The sequence below is a fragment of the Alnus glutinosa genome, chromosome 7 (genome assembly GCF_958979055.1).
Source record: "Alnus glutinosa chromosome 7, dhAlnGlut1.1, whole genome shotgun sequence".
Taxonomy (NCBI): domain Eukaryota; kingdom Viridiplantae; phylum Streptophyta; class Magnoliopsida; order Fagales; family Betulaceae; genus Alnus; species Alnus glutinosa.
Genome location: NC_084892.1, coordinates 11,588,350 through 11,605,055, shown reverse-complemented (window position 1 = coordinate 11,605,055; position 16,706 = coordinate 11,588,350). Strand labels below are relative to the sequence as shown.

Below are 16,706 nucleotides of genomic sequence, written 5' to 3'. Positions count from 1 at the left end.
AAAGTCAGTTTTCCCTACATACCGTCCGGACGCCTAGTAGCTAAGGTTTGGATGCCCAAGTCAGAAACTCAATGTCCGATCAGGGTCCGAACGCTACAAAAGACGGTGGAGTCAGTAGCTCAAGGCCCGAAAGAGGTCCAGACAACCTAGCAGATGCTAAAGTCAGTAAGCCTCCGTTCGCACAGGGTCTAGACGAAATAGCGATGACTGCGGACGAAGAAAGAGTTTTCATACAACCGTCCGGACACTAGGGTTACCAGTTTGGACGAGTGTTAGAGATTTATTGAAGATTCAAGTGAAGGTCCGGACGCCAAAAGCACCGTCCAGATGTCACCTATGGAAATCCAAGTTAGAATAAAATTAGGATTTCTGAAGCCTATTTAAAGAGGCTTTGTACTTGTAATTTGTAAGAATTCAATATTGAATTCCAATATGCTAAGAGAGGGTGTTTAGGCAAATATTGTTAGATATGCTAGCTCTCTTAGAGTATTTGTGTGATTTGATCAACCATGGAAGTCTAGCTTAGAGATGAGCTCTAAGATAAAAGAATCCATTGAAGAACCCTTCAGACAAGAGGTCTGGTTGGGGGGTGTTCATGTATAGGTACATGTTAGAGTTAAAGGTACGACTACTGTATTGAGTTATGTTAGTACGATTGCTTTGTAACTAGCTTTTTCTTCTGAATAGTGGATTACCTGGGTTTGGCTGCCTTAGAGTGGTTTTTCTCTTGGTACAAAGAGTTTCCACTTCGTCATCAAAATATCTGTGTTCTCTATATTCTGCATTTAATATTTTGATATATTGGTTGATCACACACACAAATAGGAGTCTTAATTTTTCAATTGGTATCAGAGTGGGTACACTCGTTTTTGATTAATTTCATGAGTGGATCCTAGACTCCTTATTGTTTTTATATATATTGTCTCTTAATCTTAATTCCATTCCTACATTTGATGACACGAATTATGGCTATTGGAAAGCGAGAATGAGATTCTTTTTAAAATCCATAGATGTTTGGCATATTGTTGAATCTGGTTGGACCTGACCGGATACAGTAGTTGCTGAATGGACTATTGTTCAAGCAAGTGCTCGTCTTTCAAATGATAAAGCCTTAAATGTCCTTTGTCAAGCTCTTTCACCATATGAATTCTCACAAATTTTACATTGTGAATCTACTCAAGAACCATGGGTAATACGGAAAACAAAATATGAAGGCACAAAAATTATAAAATCTGCCAAACTTCAAATGTTTGTTTCACAGTTTCAAGGAATAAAGATACAAGAGGATGAAACTTTTAATGAGTTTTACACCAAAATCAGGGACCTGATAAATTCCATGGTGAGTCTCGGGAAGAAGATTTCGGATGCAAAGCTCATTAAAAAGATACTAAGATCTTTGCCTGAGCGTTTCAGAATTAAAGTAACTACTATTGAAGAAAGCAAGAATATTGATGCCATAAAGATTGAAAAGCTCGTAGGATCTCTTTAAACCTACGATTCCCTACCCCATGTCAAGAAGGTCAAATCCATTGCACTCAAGGCTGCAAAAGATAAAAGCAAAGTTTCTTTAGATGAAGACACCAATGAAGATGACGGATTAGCAATGCTTGCTAGAAATTTCAGAAAACTAATGAAGAACTAGAAATTCAAGAATAAGTTTCCTGAAAAGTTAAAAGGTGACCCCAAGGAAGCTGAACAAGATGATGTTGACAAGAAGGATTCCAGAGGTCCCAGATGCTATGAATGTTCAGGCTACAGTCACATGCAGACAGATTGTAGAAATCTCAAATAGGCAAAAGGGAAGGCTCTCAACGCTACTCTCAGCAATGATTCAGAGGAAGAAGAGTCTCCAGGTAAAGAGCAAAAATTTCTGGCCTTTAATTGCTCCACATGCTGATCCTGAGGAGTCCCAGTCTTACTATTCTGAGAGTAGTCATGAGGAAAATCTCAAAGAAGCCTACAAATTCCTCTACATCAAGTTCATGAAACTGAGAGAGACACACCAACAAAATGTGTTGGAGCTAAACAATTTGAAGACAAAGAAAAGCATATTACTTCAGAGGGTCAAGGATTTGGAGGATGACTTAGTGAGTGCACATTTGCAATTGGAGAGGATCACTGATAATAAGCTAACCCAGATGATGTCAAGAGAGAAGTGCTCATCTGAAAAAACTGGTCTCGGGTATGTAGCTTTTAGTACTGATATTGCCTCTACTTAAAAAACTGTGTTTGTGAAGCCTACAGTTACAAAGTCTCAGATTGCCTGTGCAGATAAGGGTAAGGGTATAATTGGGGGAGAGGCTAAAATTTCTGAAGAACTTGTCAAGAAGCCTTCCAACAAAAGAAGCACCCACATGCCATCATTATGGCATTAGCGGTCACATCCGACCCAATTGTCCACAGTTTCGTGCTCAGAAGCCGAAGGTCAAGAAGGAAGAGCCCAAGAAAGCTAAATCAAGCACTCGACCTCCCAAGGCACATCAAGCTCCTCAGCATCAGCGGAAACAATAGAGTTTTGTTCTTCCCGGCAGAGAATATGGCAAGATCGGACACAACAAATCCAATTACTTCAAGAAGAAGCCGCATGAGCCCAAAAATAACCACCTCTATGAAGGGATATTGAACATGATGAAGAATGTCCTGAGCTGACTAGACAACTTGGACATAGCCTAACACCCTGCTCCTAGGGTCAAAAAGGTATGGGTAAGGAAGTATAAGACCATTCACCCCTTGAGGGGGAGTGGACTCTTCTAGTGGATAAGTACATGACATGACTAGTGATGAGTGCAAATATTGCATATTTAAACACATTAATTTACATTAGTTAATTCTTTAGTCGTGTCTTAATCCACTGTTTTGTGTTAGATTTGTGTTTTTAGTGTTTTGTAGGTTGATAAAGGAAAACGGCAGCTTTAAGGTAAAAAATGCAAAGTTTGGAAGAAAGCACACTTTGAGAAGACTTAGATGATGTGGTTATGTTTAACCAAATCAATGAAAGGATTAAATCAAAATTTCTCTAATTGGAGTCAAAATTGAATTTGATTAAATTTCAGATTCTACACATGTCTTGGTATTTTCACCATAACATTCAGCTCAAATATTGGATTAAAGTGAAACTAGCGGAGTTTGAAAGATAACTCAAAATAGTACAAATGATTGTGAAATAGGATATGCCTAATTCGAAAGATTACTATACCAAAAGTTTCCTGCAATATAAGAATGCAAATCTGGACGAATCCTATTCCAATTTGTACTAGGATTGCTTCCTAATTTGACAAGGAGATTGAAGTAAGTTTTTTCTAGGATCTCTAGGGTTTCTAGCGTTTGTCTGCTCCCCATAAATAAACTGCTAAGCCTCAAGAAAAGAGTAAGAAGACCAGAAACCAAATTCCATATATTTTCTCCCTTTTTAGTTTAGTTTTTCTTTTGGTCTAGGTTTTATTTTTCATAATCATGTGTAACTAAATTCTCAACTAAGGTTGAGGATGAAGCCTCACCATCGAAGAGCAATAATATTTTCATGTAAGTTTATACTATCCGATTTTTTTATTTTTTGATTTCTAATTGTTTTACTTCAATTCAATTATTGAGATGATTCTTTGATATCTATTGTAATTTACGGATACATGTGATGATTTGAGATAGTTTCATTTAATTGATTGCTTGGGTTTTTATTTATCAAAAAGTTGGATATTCATTGTGTTTCATTTTATGGATACGTTTGATGATTTGGTTTAAACTTGATATCATTTGTGATTTATGCAAAGAACGGATTCATTGAGTGATTTAATTAATTTTTAAAGTATAGTAGAACATAAATAAGATTTGTATGGTGAGAACTTCGAATATGGATTGATGAATATGAGAATATGTTACTATGGTTTGTTGTTCACTTAGAAATGGTTTCTGTCGGCTAGTTATTTTCAACTACGCCCAACAGTAGAAAATAGTAAAGGCTTTGTCTTAAAAAAAAAAATTATACTGAAACAAATTCACTATAAAAATAAAAAATAAAAAATATAGGGTTTTACTGGCATTTTTAATGGGCAATTAGGGACAAAAAAAATGGTCGTTGTTATCTAGAATTAGCGGCATTTTTAATCAAAAGATGCCAATTATCTGGAATTAGCAGTGTTTTCATACGTCCATGATGTAGCCATGTTTTTTGTTACAATGAAAACACAACCCCTTCTCTTGTGTCTCCTTAAGCTCTGAGGGTATCAATCTCTTGATAGGGGCAATGAGCTTCTTTGAATTGTAGTCTTTGGCATTGAATCTTCTTGGTTCGATGCACATAAAATCTTGCTAAATCAATATCCATCAACAAGCTATAATGTTTGGGTATGAAGATCCTCTCAAATTATCTGTTCAACCATTTATCCTGTCAAATTTGTTTCATAAGTGGTCTCTCACAATCACATGTTTAATTCTATTAAATTTGAACAACTAATTTGAGTGAATTCTAATATATTGTCTGGCAACTAATAACTCGTGACCCGTTTGTTTCGGCGTAAAATATTTTCTAAAAAAAAAAAATTTCAGCAGTTTTTAGTGTTTGGTGGGGGCGAACGGAAATCATTTTCAGTTTGACTGTAAAAACCTCTTTAATTTTTGTAAAACGATTTACGGTTTTCGAAATCGTAAATCGTTTTATGGATTTAAACTCTTCATTCTTGCACGCACATTTGTGGAAATCCGCCACTGCCGAGTATTAGAATTTGTTGGTAGCCCGATTCTATCGCAAAAGATCCCCAAATTTTGGTATGCAATTGCTGTTTCATTAACTATTGTTGGGCTTAGGGGATTGTCCGAGCCCAAGAACCTAATCTATTTATATAACTGCTATTGAAACAACTCAGTGAGTTCTGTAACACAACAATTTCATAATTAGGGACCAGTATTTGTAAGAGAAGTGCACAAGATAATTTAAATTTCCTTTTCTCTTTTCTTTAGTAAAGAATAAGCATACTCTGATTAATTAACCATTTTTCCCGCAACTACATTTTTTGTCTTTGTTTCTTTGTTAGGCTAAAGATGTGGCCACGATACTGCATTGGAAGCTTTTCTTTATATTATATAATAACTTGATGATCAACTGGGTTAAATAGACATGCCTCTTTCATTGACTTGAGTGTCCTCATATTGAATTTCGTTGTTCATCTCAAGTTCCATGACATATTCCTAGCTTCTTTCTTAGGTATCCAGCCTTCAATCTTATTGTCTTACAGAATAGTCAAAAAGATAATATAAGATGTAGAAACATGCATATCCACATGCACAAAGACTATGATTTAATGAGAAAAGCCATAAAACCTTATCACCACTAATAAATAGGTTTTGATATTGGCGAAGCCAAGTTCTTTGAAAGGCTTATAGAATGAAATCTACCAAAGAGAGAAGGTAGCTAGTTCAAAATTCTGTTAGCCATGCATTATTCATCGTTAAATCTCTGATTTATGCAGATATAACATCACCCAATTATAATCGTAATAGAATCCAAGGACTAATGAACTTAGCACTAAACCCAAATATTACAATGAGATTACCCAAACCTTACCCCTACTTACGTTCTTTCTTATCAATGGCTAGCTTGATAGGATTTTTATTCTAAAATATCTAACTGAATTTCTGATAATGACAATTTCCCACTTAGACATTAGCTGGGTCTTCTACTGGACCCCTTGTTGACTTGCGTATGAAAGTGCACAACTTCTTCACCATCCAATATAGTAGGTGGATTATGTGAATTACACTAGCAATCAGAAACATTTGTTGCCAAATAAATATGTATTTTAGGCCCAACGATTGAAATCGGTTGAGAATATGATCCGGGGTCACCAAAGTCACTGCTTGGCTATAGGTCCATGTCATGGACCCGACTGAGATAGTTATGGCTGACGTTAGAAGCCAAATAAATAACTTGCTCCTAAGAGGAAATCCAATAATGACCAGAAGTATGATGCACAGAGATGCAAAGAAAGATGTGGTATTGAAATATAAGAACCATAGGTAGTCATCAGGATCAGAATAAGATAAAACTGCTCTGTCAGCTTCACATATATTATCTTGCGTACAATTGGAACCTTTTGTGGAGTTGGATGTATTTTGTTGCCAAACGCCACCTGGTGGGTTGATCCCAGCTTGGAAAGCCATGGTTGCCATCACAGTGGCCACTATCATCAATGTGCCACGTGTTTCCTCTATCCAATTTCCCTGGTGCTTCCAGCGTTTACTTAATGACAAACAAACGCACCCCCACCATATCCTAAACATTGATCAAGCTTGTTGTGTTTCATCAACACCTGTACCACGCGGTGCCAGTGGTACGGAAGAATTTAAATCTGTTGATCTTTTGACACCAGCTTCCTTTAGAATGTTTTGGATTTCAAAACATTTAAAATCTCTTGAACATATGTTACATGCCTCTAAGACATCTAAAGGTGTGTAACCAATGAAGTTCATGGCATTAGCCTGTCTTTTTATTTCTGGTACTGAAATTAAGTATTTGATGGCCTGCACAAACACAATAATCTATTGTGTCATCCAACAACACCATATAACTCTAAATCACTTCCACGAAAACAAAACCAAATAAATTTAATTCAACCACATTGAATGATCTTTCTTAGGTTATTTACTACTTACCTTTTCGCATGATGTTTAGATGAACCGCATGAAACAAATGGATCTTTCTATTTTTGGTGGGCATGTATGAAAATATCGCGATTCTTGCATTTTTTTTTTTTTTTTCACTTATTCTATGAGAATATATATATGTCTCGTTCCAATTTAAACTTTTTGTCATACTTTATGAATACAAGCAAACTTATGAAAAAAGGAATGAGAACAAGAAGTAAATCTTAGATAATTTCATAGGCATGGATAGCCATAGACAGTATTGACGCACCTTCATTTGCTTGAGCATCACCGCTAAATGCAACACGGAGTTGCCATCATGGTTTTTGGAGTTGAGGAATAATTCATCACCATTAGCTGATTCCACTAATAATTTGAGAGCATCCAAATGATTATATCGAAGACACAAGTGCAATACACTGTCTCCATTGAGATTCACCCGAATGGACTCTCGTCGAGCAATAACCAACTCTTTTATGATCTCTATGCGTCCTCTCATTATGGCTAAGTGGAGAGGAATTCTCTCATCTTGATCAACAGCAGTGCAAATATTTTTATTTGCTTGCAACAATGCTTTTACTATCTCAATGTAGCCCTCAGCACAAGCCAAGTGAAGAGGGGTTCGTCCCAGTAAGTCCACCTCTTTCGCAAGTGTAGATTTCTTGCTGATAAGAACTTTACTAAATTCAAGGTGGCCATACAAAGCTGATAAGTGTAATGGAGTCTCACTAAAGGAACTGAGTGAAACTCTATTAAGTATGCCTGCATCTGTTTGGATCAATGTGGTCAGAGTGCTTACAACCCCATTCCGTGACGCTGCATAGAGTGCATCCATATTCAGTTTTTCCATCCTTTCCTTGTGAATGTGAGAATTGAAGAAATTTCAACTAGAACTTATCTATATGGGTTTGTTTGAGAACGTCCTTTTGGGGGTGCTTTTTTGTTGTGTTTTTTTAGTGTAGCTTTATAGAATTTTCCACGCGTTTTGCTTTTCACATAAACCTATGCTGTGGAAAAGAAAACAAGGCTAAATAATATATATTGAAATAAACAATATAAAAAATATTGTTAAAAAAAGCTTCTTAAACTAAATGGAAACATTCACTGTGGGCCGTTTTCATTGACCGGATGGAAACATTTTTTAATTGTAAAAAATATAAAAAAGCATCCCAAACTAACGGTCGATTATTTTGTTGAAATATTCCTATAATATTCATATTCTCTTAAAAAAAAATATTATTATTATTATTATTATTTAAAAAAAAAAAAGAGAGGACAAGCAAAAAACGATAAATGTAAAACCAATTTATGTGGTTAACCTAAATTATAAATCGTTCACTGCAAAATAAAAAATAATTCAAAGCTCTTCAAGGTAGGCAAAAAATAACAGTTCAATCATTATAGTCAAATTCCGTCAAAATACTTGACAGATTCTGTTAGTGTCAACGTTAATACCAATAAAATGATGACATATGTCACTCTTACTAAAAAAATTAATTAAAAACATTTTCTTTTTTCTTTTTTCTTTTAAATTAATTTTTTTAAAAAAAAAAAATCTCTTTAATTTTTTAATTTCTTTAACTTCTTAGTTTTATATGAATAGTATTTTTTAAAAAAAAAACAAAAAACAAAACCTCTTTAATTTTTTTTTTTTTTTAAAAAAAGTTTTTATTCATTTGTTATTTTAATTTTTAAAAGAATAAAGGTTTTATACAAGGGTTATTGTTAAATCGACTATTAGTTGAAGATGCCTTCTATATTTGCTCAGAAAGAGAAAGGGGGAGGGGATGGGGAGGAGCAAGAATCATGACAATACATTTTTTTTCACATTTTCAAATCATTATTTAAAAAAAAAAAAAAAAAAAAAAAAAAAAAAAAAAAAAGATATAAGAAGAATCCAACAAAATATATACCCAATTTCATGCATTACCGTCAAGGTCGCACACTAATAAATTGATAGAGTACAACACTCAGTAGTTCTTAATTAATGAAAATGGGATAAGAATTAACAATCAAATTACTTTCAAACATTCAAAAGTATATATTTCTCAAAATGCATGTAAAATTCACATAATTTGTTTATCTTACTAAAAATATATGTGAAAATTAAATAATTTAATTTAAAAATAAATATTAATTTAGTAAACTAAATCCGAAGAAATCCCCAAACTCAATTTGAAAGTAATATTTCAAACACCATAGAGAGAAGAGCTCATAAAAGTAGTCAATCAATTTGAGCATATTTTTCAGAATTAATAATTAGGAATACAAGATTGGCAGATAAGCAAATTCAAGAGCTCATAAAAGTAGTCAAGTGGTCGGCCTCTCATAACATTTTTGGAAGCATTTTCAACAATTTCTTCTATTTTCAATTTTTGTTTCTGTTCGTACGTATTTCAGCTGATGTCTCTTTATCCCTTCTTTTCTTAAGTATTGCTCGAAAAAAAAAATAAAAATAAAAATAAAAATTAGAGTGTTTTGAAGTTGATTTTTTTTTTAGAATTGTCAAACTAGCCTAGATGTCAAATATTTCTCTATAGTCCATTCTCTTTTCTACATATAGAGAAAATAGAAATATATATATATAAACCACCTACAACAAGTATCATATCAGTTCTCTAAGCATTAGAAATGCTACAGTTCTACCAAATGTGTATGGAATGAAAAAAGCTTCACTATCCTTTATTTTAATAAAAAATAGTTCTCTTTCACCTCTCATCTCTCGTCTCTTTGCCTTCTATTGGAAATTGTGTTAGAATTTTGTGAAAAATTTGAGGATGGGTACAAATTTATATTTGTAAAAAAAGAATATTTAATTGATATAGAGAAATTTAAGAGAAGTTATTGTGGAATGTATTTAGATAAGAAAGCAAAAAGTAGTTGTGTTCTCTAAATTTAAGAAAAGTCAAAGGAAAGCTGCTGTAAATGCATTATGCAGCCTTAAGTATCTGGCCTTTAGTCTTAGTGACTTACAGAATAGACGAAAATATAATATAAACTGTAGAAACAAGCAAAGAAAGAGGTGGTATTGAAAGATTTCAAGAGGTGGTATAGATATGGATAGGAATAAGCTAAAGTGGATGTGCCAGCGTCAAGTATATAACCCGTCGTTGTATTTTATTGCGTAGAACTGAAACCACTATTAGTTGTATTTCCTTGCCTAGAATTGATACTACCTGTGGTTTTATTTCCTTATGTAGAGTTGGAAAACATAATTTCTTGCCAATACATTATACGTATAATAATACTTAAACATATCTTCTTGCCAATACATATAATACAATATTTAAATACATCTTGCGTAGAGTTGCAAAATGACATCCCATCTAATTGTCAACGCGTGTATATATATATAAAAACTACCACGTTACTTGAAAGTTATACATTGTTCGAGTAGATGGTGACTTTTAAAATTATTATTGAATTAAAATTTAATAATGATTCTTTATAAATTTAATGATGATTTAAAAAGTCACATTAATTTGAAAGGATAAAAAGAGAATGAAAAGATGGTTCATAGCATTATTCATATATATATATTGAAAGAAGATACTTCAGTTTTCATACTATATATAAATGTATTTGTAAAGTTAGTAGGTTGCTAAACAGAAGAAAAAAAAAAAAAAAAAAAAAAAAAATGAAAAAAGAAAAAGAAGAAGCTCTTAAATGTGGTAGACTAGGTAAACCGGGAAAAAACGCATAATCATGATAACCCCCCTTTTTTTTTATGCCTGAGAAATAATATTTTTACATCTCTTGTATATTTCTTTGTAAAAAATAAAAAAAATAAATAAAAAAAAAAAAAAAAAATTAACCATTAAATCTGTAGAATCTACGAGTGGAGATCGGATTTTTCTTCCAATTGTCCCTTAGGATGAGATATACAAAAGATGTCTCTTTACGCCCAGAATCGATGGCCCATGTACAAACAAATTAAAATCTTTACATAAAAGCATAATGTAAACATTTGAGCTTTATCTTTTGGACATAGTTTATAAACCGAACCACGTAAAATTCTTGTTCTTATCCAGACAAGTTATGCCCCTCACAATTGGTTTGGGCCTCTTTCCCACACCTATCTTTGCCACACCAGGCTGTTCCACCAAGCGTTGGCGCCTTCTTCTTCGGCGATCCATCACTTTCTGCCTTCTCCGGATGTGGCTGCACCTTTTATAACCACCGTGAGCTAAACAGCTTTTCTCTGATGCTCCGACGAACACTCCATCATGGATCTCCGCGCCACCATTTGAAGCAGCTCGATTGGCCATGAACAGTGTCGTTTTTGCTGTTGTAGTACACACTGAGGCTTTTGATTTTATGTTATTTTTTTGTTCTTGCAATGCTCTCTATATTTTGATCTTATGTTATTTTTTTTTTCTCATAAGAAAACAATGATAAAGATTAAAAAAAAAAATAAAAAGGAAAAAGAAAAAAACCGGTTGAAAGAAAGAAATAATATTAAAAAATTTTAAAAAAAAAATCAAAAGAGGCCAAATTGCCCATCTTTATGTCATTTGTTAGCCTAGTTGTTTAGTCTTATTGGTCTAATTGTTGACCACAACTCATCTTTGGCCTTTGAGGTCTTACCTAAAACCCATGCCTATTTAGCCATTTGTTAGCTCTCATCTTGGCCCATACGTGGCCCATCTTTTGATATTTGAGGTATTACCTAAAATTCATGTCTATTTCAGCACACAATTGACTATTTTTTTGCCCATAAATGACCTATTATGTGTTCGGCCTTTAAGGTATTGTCTAAATCTTATGCCCATTTAGCCCACAATTAGCTTTCTTTTGGGCCCATCTTTACTCATATTCTAAAACTTTTTGGCCTATTATTATTAAAGGCCTAACTCCAATCACCATTGCTGTCATCGCCAGCAAATAAATGACCTATTATGTGTTCGGCCTTTAAGGTATTGTCTAAATCTTATGCTCATTTAGCCCACAATTAGCTTTCTTTTGGGCCCATCTTTACGCATATTCTAAAATTTTTTGGCCTATTATTATTAAAGGCCTAACTCCAGTCACCATTGCTGTCATCTCCAGCAAAGGAGGGAGACATATATCTGCTTAAAATGGCATCCAACCTTATTGTTAATAATGTTGTTGGCTCGTGAACCTCCAGGCCCATCAAGCTGGACAAGGGGAAATGAACAATTAGGAGTAAGAATTTAAAAGTATATTTCTCAAGTGCATTTCAAAGGGCTAGAGAAAGCGAAACCCACCAAAGTTCATGCACCATAGTAGAAAGTTCACATGAGAGAACAAAGTTTGTCCCCATTTTTTTTTTTTTTTTTTTTTTTTTATTTGCAAGGATCTATGGTGAGAAAGTCTGCATAGAAAACATGACAATAAAACAAAAGAAAAAAAAAATTCACAGGACCATTTGGATCGAATACTGGCGTTAGCTAATGGTTCTCATACCATGAAAAAAATCATAAGGATATATGAAAAATAATAAAGACTCCTAAATAATCAACCTTAAATAAATATGCAACCAAAATATAAAAACGAAAAAGCAATAGATATAGATATTTTGGTTATGAAATAGAAACTTTTGCACCAAAGAAATAAAACAAATCCGAGACAGCCAAATCCAAAAATTTTATCATTAAGAAGAAATAGCTAGCTAGTTATAAGATAGTAGTACTCATAAAACATTTGCAGTAGTCGTACCTTGAATTCTAATAGGTACCTATACTTGAGCGCCTCTCAACCAGACCCATGCATATCTGAGGAGTTCTTCAACAAATTCTTTTAACTTAAAACTCCTCTCTATGTTAGACTTCAAATGGTTGAACACAAACCAAATAAAATTCTAAGAGAGTTAGCACATCTAATAATTTATGTCTAAATACCATCTCTTAGCACAATGAGAATTCTACTATGGAATCCTTACAATAACACAGCCTATAAGCCTTTTTAAATAGGTTTCAGAAATCCTAATTCTACTCAAATCGGATTTGCATAGGCGGCGTCCAGACTTGGATTCTGGCATCCGAACCTGCAACAAAAACTTCAAGTAATTACTGAAGTACGTCCGGACTTGCAACCCTAGCATTCGGACGGTTGTATAAAATACTTTCTTTGTCTACAGTCATCGCATCAGCATTCGGACCTCCTTGCAGACGGGTGCTCTTAGTGGCTTGGGTCTTCTGAGCCGTCCGAACTTCTTGCAGACGAATGCTCTTTGTAACTCGCGTCCGCCAGGGCCAGCTCTTCCACTAGGCAGATTAGGCGACCGCCTAAGGTCCCCAAGTGAAAGAAAGCCCCCATAACATAAGTTTGTGAGAAAAATAAATAAATAAATAAATAAGTCCTCCGCAAAAGTATGAATAAGGCCCCATAAATAAGCTTGTGGAAAGAAAAAATAAATAAAAAAATTAAGGCCTTTACAATGATTTTGACAAAATAAATGTTCATTATCAATCTCCTTGGAGACTCTTAAACTTTCGTAGAAAAATCAATAGTTATGAGCTCAAGAACACAATATTAATTCAAAAAAAAAAAAAAAAAAAAAAAAAGCTAATTATCTCTCTCTCACAAAAAATCAATTGCCTAGGAACACAACAATTCCAAAAATCAATAAATAAAATAGTCCATTATCATACAGGAAGACTCTAGAACTCCGGCATTTAAGAGCAAACAGTCATGCGACTCATGCCAAGGAAGACATTTTACTTTATTTTTTTAAAAAAATAAAATAAAATAAACATACACAAATCTTATTCTCTAAACAATCTCTATAAAAAGTACTAAAATCACTCTCTGAAATGCTCTACAATCCTCCGGCAGTCAAGAGGTAGGATGCGCAAGACCACCGCTAGGACCTCGCATCTTGGCCATCAACCAACTAGATCTCGCGTCCGGCTTTTGCCTCTCCCTCCAGTAATCTCTCATAGCGACCATCAACCTAGATTTGCTTTGTTTTCCTTTTAGTGTGCACGGTGCACCTCACCAAGAGATTTCTCTGCTTCAGTTTTTTTCCTAATAGTCTAGTACTAAGGCCATCTCCAGTAGAGTGGCTACTTTAGCTGAAATGGTTAAATTTAACAATTTTTGCTCTTTTCTCCTCTCCAGCATAATAGCCAAAGTAAACTTTTTCATCTAACATTGAACAGTGAATAGGCAAAGTTGCCTATTAACTGTTCACACAAGTCAAAATTTTTTATTAATATTTTCTCTCTCCCCCCTTTCCCTCTTCGTCCCTTTGTCCCTCTCCATCAATTTCTCTCCTTCATCCCCATCTCCCGGCGATCGGAGATCCAAATGTTAGACTTCTTGCCGAGGTAGGAGCTTCTTGCGGAAGCAGCGCAAAACGGCGGCGTCGAGGACATCGATTTTGTCAGGGGGAGGCGAGAGGCGCATCTGGGCGTTGGCCAGGTGGAGCACCAGGTGCTCTCGCTGGTTCTGCACGTTGTCATTTTGGAAGCCGAAGAAGAGGGCCAGCCAATCCAGGAGGTCGATGTAAGGCGCCCATTGCCCGTATGGTGGCTTTCTCAGGTCCCCCACCACTCGGAGGGCGCTCGTCATTGCGCGGACCTCAGGAAACCGTAGGGACGGGTGGTCAGCCAGTAGGTTGTGGATGGGTATGATGTTGTATGGCTTCGATTTTGCCGGTGCGGGCCGCGGCTGGGCCGGAGAAGGTCTTGGGTGTGGGTGGACAAGGGTGGTTTTACTGGTTTGGTTGTGGGTTTGATGGGGTTGGCCGGTTGTTGGGGATGGGGACGGAAGAGAGAGAAAAAAAATAAAACAATAAAAAAAGATTGAAAAATAATATTTTAAGGAAATGAAGAGTAGAATAAAGAGTATTGTTGGAGTGTTTTTAACTGTTAGAGTAGCTAAAATAAATATTTGTAGTTTTTTAGTAGCTACTTTAACTTTACCTGCTGGAGATGGCCTAACCTTGAAGGCAGCACCGACACCAAGAGATAAGACAAGACTGCAAGAGCCCAGATGTGTGGTTGTGGAATACTTTTTTTATTTTTAATTTTTTTTCATATGAACGTGTGGATGTGGAGCAACCACATGTTTCATTTATTTTGTTTTTTATTTTTTTTATTTTTTTTATGTGTTTCTGTCATTGGGATGGAAATTCGGGCTTTAACCTTTTTTTTTTCTTCTCTTATTTCAGGTTTCATTTTTGTCAAAACAAAAACTAAATACTATTTATAAGACAAAAACAAAAACTTAAGTAGATCAATTGTGCTGTGCCTCTCAATGCAAGATAATCTTGAAGAAATTCTCAACCATCAGCAGGAAATACTATAAATTTATTTTGAACAATAAAATTGTTTAACAAAAAAGTAATAATATATTTTTCTTTTTTGGTATTTGCTTTTGAAGGTTCAAGGAATTATATGATCTTAATATAAAGTAAAGTTGAAAAAGGTCTTTTATAAATCAGGTTCTATTGTTCTTTTATTTTAATTTTATATCTTGGATGATGTTTCTTTTATTTACAAATAATATTTGTTATAAATGTTGCTAGAAATTATATGCCTTTGAATATATAAAAAACTGCAAAAAATAAAAAATAGAAGAATAAACAAATTAATTGAAACTCAAAATAAATTATACTGATTTGATACTAGCAATATAATATTGAATCTCAACAGCTATAAAAATAATTTTTAAATAAATAAATATATATATATATATATATATAAAAATGCCTCATTTAAAATTATTACCTTAGGCCCCCACATATATAGAGTCGGCCTTGGCGTCTGTTGAGCCGTTCGGACTTTCATAGAACTCTGAGTTTCTGAACTAAGCTTCCAAACTCTAGCATCTAATCGTCTGGACGGATTGTAGGGAAAACTGATTTTTTGAGCTGTAAAGCCTCCATAATCTTAAATCTTCAAAATATTGCATTCTTAGTAATTATTTTATGTAGATACTTCCTTGTTCAGCTCTTTCCGTATTGGAATTAATATTCCGCAATAACTTTTCTAGAATTATGGTGTCCCTGTTATGAAAGTGTTTTTGTCAAACAAAATGTGGCTAATTAAAATAAATCAACAAACTCTCATTTTGGCAATTCTAAGACAAAAATAACTTTTAGACTTATTTCGCCTACCCTGTTTTTGTGGAAACATATCTATAAAAGTGTATATATGGATTTAGATTATGTGCAATAAAAGAAAAATGTAACACATTTTTTGTAGTTTTTTTTTTAACGGCTAAAATTTAATTTTACTTTCACTTTTTCATGAAAATCTTCGAATTAAATCTACACCGTTACAAAAAACTACAAAATATATGTTGTAGTTTTTTTCTTTTTCTTTTTTGACACCTAAGCCAAATAAGTCTGAGTGCTTTTACGCAGGAGCTAGCTCTCTTGAATGTTTTCTATAATTGGAATAATCATGGGATTTTGTTATTGCTAAGGCTATTCATTCCATCAAACACAATTTTTCTATTTCATTAACTAATTCTAAAAATTCAAACCGACTGTATGTTGAAATATATGTTTTGGATGTTTTGAGTAGTTTCTCATTATGTTGAAATATATCAATGATGTTAATGAAATTGATGTATGAATGAAATGTATTATTTGAATTGTTTTAAGATGCTTGATTGCTAGCTGTTGTTGGGATTTAAATTGTACAAATTGTGATTTAGAAATTGACATATTAGATTGTTTACTATTTTAAAGAATATTGTTTAAGAAAGCATGTGTTAAAGGCATAGTTCTTAAAAAGCAAAAGTATATTGTTTTGAGCATAAAATGGGTTGTAAAAGACCAATGAGCTTGCGTTCCCTTATGACAATTGTTTGTAAAGACCAATGGGCTAGCGTTCCCCTAGGGCACTAAAGACCACTGGGCTAGCGGTTTCCCCTTTGGCATACCTTGTGGTTGTAGACCGTTGCATGGGCTTGCGTCCCCAACCTACATCTTTGTTGTAATGAATAGAATGCATGTATTTTATTGGGTGCATAATAGTGTCGGTTTTCACAGGTTTTCTATAGTTGTTCATGATATTATCTTAGTATTGCAGAGTAAGACGTCAAGTTTTCCTACTTAAGACTTATGTGTAGGCGTGAATCCTATAATGGGGTGA

The 16,706-nt window shown here is 34.1% G+C and overlaps 1 pseudogene; it reads right to left on the bottom strand.

The window, feature by feature from the left end:
* Nucleotides 1–5,649: 5,649 nt before the first annotated feature.
* LOC133873243 (ankyrin repeat-containing protein At5g02620-like) lies at nt 5,650–7,489 on the bottom strand (annotated as a pseudogene).
* Between the last annotated feature and the right edge of the window lie 9,217 nt (nt 7,490–16,706).